The sequence below is a fragment of the Equus caballus genome, chromosome 31 (assembly GCF_041296265.1).
Source record: "Equus caballus isolate H_3958 breed thoroughbred chromosome 31, TB-T2T, whole genome shotgun sequence".
In the NCBI taxonomy this organism is placed as follows: domain Eukaryota; kingdom Metazoa; phylum Chordata; class Mammalia; order Perissodactyla; family Equidae; genus Equus; species Equus caballus.
Window position 1 is genome coordinate 9304690 of NC_091714.1, and position 4868 is coordinate 9309557.

Here is a 4868-nt window from a genome sequence, read left to right on the forward strand (position 1 = left end):
TGCTTAGAGGGGCTCCAAGTTTGATTTATAATGCTCTGCTGAAGGGCCCTACATTTTCATTTTGCACTGGGCCCACAAATTAGTGTAGCCAGTCCTGTCCAAGGTGTTCATTGGGGCATCATAAACAACCATCCTTCTCGTTCTTGTATGGGGGAAGTGATTTGTCTACCTCACCACGTGTTGACCCATATTCAACACAATGTGTTGGCCAGTGGGCAGACAGGCGTGCCCTTGGCTGGCCAGCAGGAAGTCAGGAGTGACCCTGTTATCTGGAACCACCCTGGCCAAGGAGGCAGGCCAATGTGCTGGATCTCTATGGCTTGGGACGTCTCACTGGCCCTTTAGTCAAGCATAGCTAACAAACTGATATCATTGTTGTCAACTCAATTACCCCCAGCCAAGAATGAAGCCACTTGAGAAATTGTGGTGTCTCCCATATTCCACCCGAATTTTCTACCACTGCAAGAAGGTTGATCACTCACACTGGGGTCACAGGAAGGCTGTCTGGACAGTGCCATTTACAGTCACAGGGATGAGTCGGTCAGCAGCCATCCTCCCCGAGGCTGGGCATGTGATGCCATGAGAACAGGCTCACCATGGTCTGCAGCACTGCCCTCAAGCAGCTCCAATGGCAACCCTTGTCATTCTGGCAAGATGAGCATGGCCTGCTCAGCTCCAGGGCCAAAGGTCATTACTGGCAGTTGGTCTGACCTCAGTTTGAGCCCCCGTCATACGGTGTTATCACTGTTAACTGGCCACTTTCTACCACTAGTCCGTAAACTTGAGGACCAAGATGTGCTTTGCCTTTGCATTTGAATTCCTAGTATCCACGTTGTAGGCATCGACAAACGTCCACTGCATGAATAAACTGAGGATGGATCAGCCGACATCAGTCTGGCTTATTAAACTTTAACACAGCTATTACATCAGGCTCATTTCATTTAATTGTTTTCCGTATTTTTCTGAACCCTTGATTGGCAGGTACCTATGCTTATAACTCACTTCAACTCATACGTCACATATCTAGTTAATGAACAACGGTGCCCAGACAACCCACACCTTGTTGGTTTTTTCATATAGCGAGTAACATTTTTGTGTCAACCTAGTTTTCATGCCTTTCCCATGACTTCGGTTTTTCCTGCATTTCTAGTATTCGGCCACTTGTTTTGATAACATGAATCAGTAATATACATTATTTCAGATGCTGTTACTAACATCACCTAGAAACCTTTTTTTCAAAAGTAAGTTTATCGATGAAGTTACCCAGTGCCTCATTTTTCTTAGTGGCCGTGTTGGATAAAACTAACTTATTCAGCACTATAAAGGTAAACTTATAAACGGCTGCTGGGTTTCATTTCTTCGTTCTCAATCATACAGTCATGCAGCAGAATGGTAAAGAGGACTCCGTCCTCAGAGGTTGGGGCCAGGCCACAAGGCTGAGAACATAGGGGTGGGACAGCTGCCTCAGAGGAAGGTGCCCACGTGAGGCCCGGGGAGCTGCCGTCCAGCCCTCTGAGGCTAGTGGGAGGGCAGGGCTCTAGTCCGGGGCTCGTTTGGGAGTTAGTGAAGTGCTGTGCAGTGTTTAGGCAGGAAAGAAGCTCCCAGGGGACCACAAGGGAGTTTGACCTCCCTGGAGTTGGAGTTCATTGCCGTCAAAGGGTTTATTGCAAACTTGAAAGAAATATCACCAAATCATAAAGAATGGATTTATAGACCATGTCCTAAGTGACAGGAGCATTCAGACTCCCCTGAGGACGTTCTAGGGCAGGTCCTACCATTTCCATATTCCCACCGACCCCACGACCAGCAGCCTGGTGACTTGGGGCATCTCGCAGGCCAAAGGGCCAGCTCTTGCGCAGCCAGCTGGTGCACCAGGTGGCTGGCAGGGGCACGGCATCGAGTACTTCTCCCACCAGCCCTGAAAGCAGCCCCGGGCGCTCATATCAGAGCACACCTCCTGTCATCAGTGTGTGGCTTCAAAGGGGTGGCAGCCAGCTCCCTCATGGGCTCTTTGAGGACCTCCCCAAAGCTCTCTCTGAGACACAGAGCCAGGGCCTCACACCTGCCCTCCAGAGGGCCCTGATGGCAGACCACAGCTGCACGCCTGGCCTCCAAGGGGCCAGAAACAGGCCCTCACAGAAACTGGGGAGACGGGGAGAAAAGAGGAAGAGCCCTCTGCCACTCCCCTGCAGACCCCAAACCGGAAGCTGGTTGAGTCACAAAAGAGGAGCTTCCAGTCGGATGAGGGTCTGGAGTTTTGACTGTTGCAGTGCATTAGACACACTTAATTATTAGACTGGGGGTTTAAGTGCCTGAAGAGTGGCCGGAAAAGCTATAGAATCTGCCCAAGATTTCATCCAAGAAGCAAGCAGAAACAAGCGCACAGAGCGGGGGGGAACGAGCCAGTGGGGGAGGAGAAACGCTGTGTTCTGCCTGCCCCCTTGGAAGTCCAGCTTGCTCCACAGTCCACTACACCGCGGAGGAGAAAAACGTGCTTCATTAAATGCTATGAAGGTCAACTTTGCAGACACTGCCACCCTGCATAGTTTCTTTTGTTTCACAATTGTTTATCTTTCTTTAAACAAAACACAGAGAGAACGCAAACATTTGTAGAGCATTGAGTTTCTAAACAGCCACGTGACCAGGTTGCCATCTTGCCATGGTAAATTTCGGCACTTTGGCAGCCAGCCGGCTCTCAGCAGATCCCTGATTGCAAGGGAAGATACTGTAATCAGGAGAGAATATAAGTAGTGACTTCACATCTTTTCTTCTGATTCCTTTTAGGAAGAGCCCTTAGAAGTTCAAAATCTCCCCCGAATGATAGGAATCCATAGCATTTTGCACAGTGCTGAAGAATCAACTTCGTTGAGAGCGTTCTCGTGATTTATGTTCAAAGAGCTCGTCTAGGTATCTTGTTTTTAAAAATCTATCAGCAAATGAAAATGGAGTTTTGAAATACAAAGTAGTAAAACTAAAAAGCCCCTCCCCCCCCATAAAGCTTAAGTCCCTTGCCAGCTGACCTAGAGAATCACATTAGGGACACTCAGAGGAGTTCAGTGGGGGTGCAGGACAGGCCACCACCATGCTGGCCTTGTCAGTAACATCATGAGAACTCAGCGTCAGTGCTGACATTGCATCAAGCCACGTTATAACACTGGCCTACTGCTAGCCTGCTGCTCTGGAACTCGTATAACTTCAGACATGGAAGTAATAAACATTAGGGTTTTATTTCCACAAGGTCTAGGAATCAGGCAATGTTGTTTAGCAGGCTGGCTCCAAGACCATCTAGCACATGGAGTGTGCCTGGCGGATGGTAAATTTTTCATATAAGAACCATACTGAATAAGAACTAGTCCTTTAACTAGACACACCAGAACTGAGTTAACTGTATCTTACGGATAGACGTATTTGTATTGCTACGTCAATACCTCTATACACATAGCAAAGAATGCCATTTGAAGTGTGCCTTTTTAAAAACAATTATGCAGACAAATAACCTGGTACTTTCCAAAGATATTGAAATGATACTACCTACTCCATGAAAGCTAATTGAAAATCGTGTATACCAAATTATTTTTCCTTTGCTCTTCCCTCCAGATTGTAGAAACTGTTTCATTCTGCCTTCTGTGTTAGCATGTCTGGGCAAGGACAAAATCTTCTGGAGGTGAAGGAGAGAGCAATAGTAGTTTTTAAGAAGGGAATGACATCAGATCTCAATTTTTTGAAGATAATTCTAGCAGAACTTTAAAATAGATTTTCGGTAAGGATGGAAACAGGAAGGTTAATTAGTACACTATTCTACTTGTCTAGACAAGAGACAGGAAGGCATTGAGAGGGTAGAAGTCGAAAGTAAGGGACAGTCAAGAGAGGCAAAGTCGAGAGCTTACAGCCACAGCAAAGTCTGCAAGAAGTTAAGAGAAGATAAAGTCAAAGTCAGGCAAAGAATTGAACTAGTTAATTGCTCACCGAGTCTGTTTTCACATTTCTAAAATGGAGATTTAATAATATATACTTCCTCATCACGAGGTTTTTGTGAGAAATAAAATAGACAAGTGTCAAATGGCTTTGTAGTTTCAAAAATGCTCCACAAATATTGGTTATTATTATCTTCTGTAATTGATTCTTAAAAATCCATTTGCCAAAGCAAAGATAGTCACCAACAAATGGAGCTGACAGTCAATAAATATACACCCCTTGCTGGCTACCTGCTGGGCACTACTGTTCTAAACACTGAGGTTACAGCACGATGGAAACAGACTGGAGCCATGCCCTCAGGAAGCTCCCACTCAAGTGTCAAGAGACACAGGAACAGCCTTGGGAACCTCACATGCCTCTAAGGAGAGACGGAAGACTAGAAGAATGGCGGTGCTCGTGACAGAAGCAGAGCAGCCAGAGGAGCTGCTGGTTTGCAGGGAGACAACGTGGCGGCTGTGGTTTGGAACCTGTTCAGTTTGTGTTGACAAACATCCTGGTGGAGGCGTGCAAAAAAGCTACTGGGGTGACCAAGAAGAGTTTGGGCCAGAGAAACTGGACTGGTTTGGGGGCACCATCCCAAAGAGGTGAGAACTGAAAATGAAAAAAATGAATGAGACCCCGGAGATTGAAAGAAGAGAGAAATTCGCAGGTCAATTGTAGAATGCAGTTAAAGAACAGGAGGAAGGAAGAGGAGACGGTGAAGGGAGCAGACAACTTGGTCAGAAAAATTGGAGGAAAACTGAAGAAATAGGATAGTAGAGTAGAAGTTCGGATTTATTTTTTAAGAAATCATTGCAGGATTCCTTTAAGGAGCCTTTCATCATAATTTAAAATTAATTAAACTTGTAAAAATCAAATTTTATACAGTCTCCAGATATACATAAACTTCATAT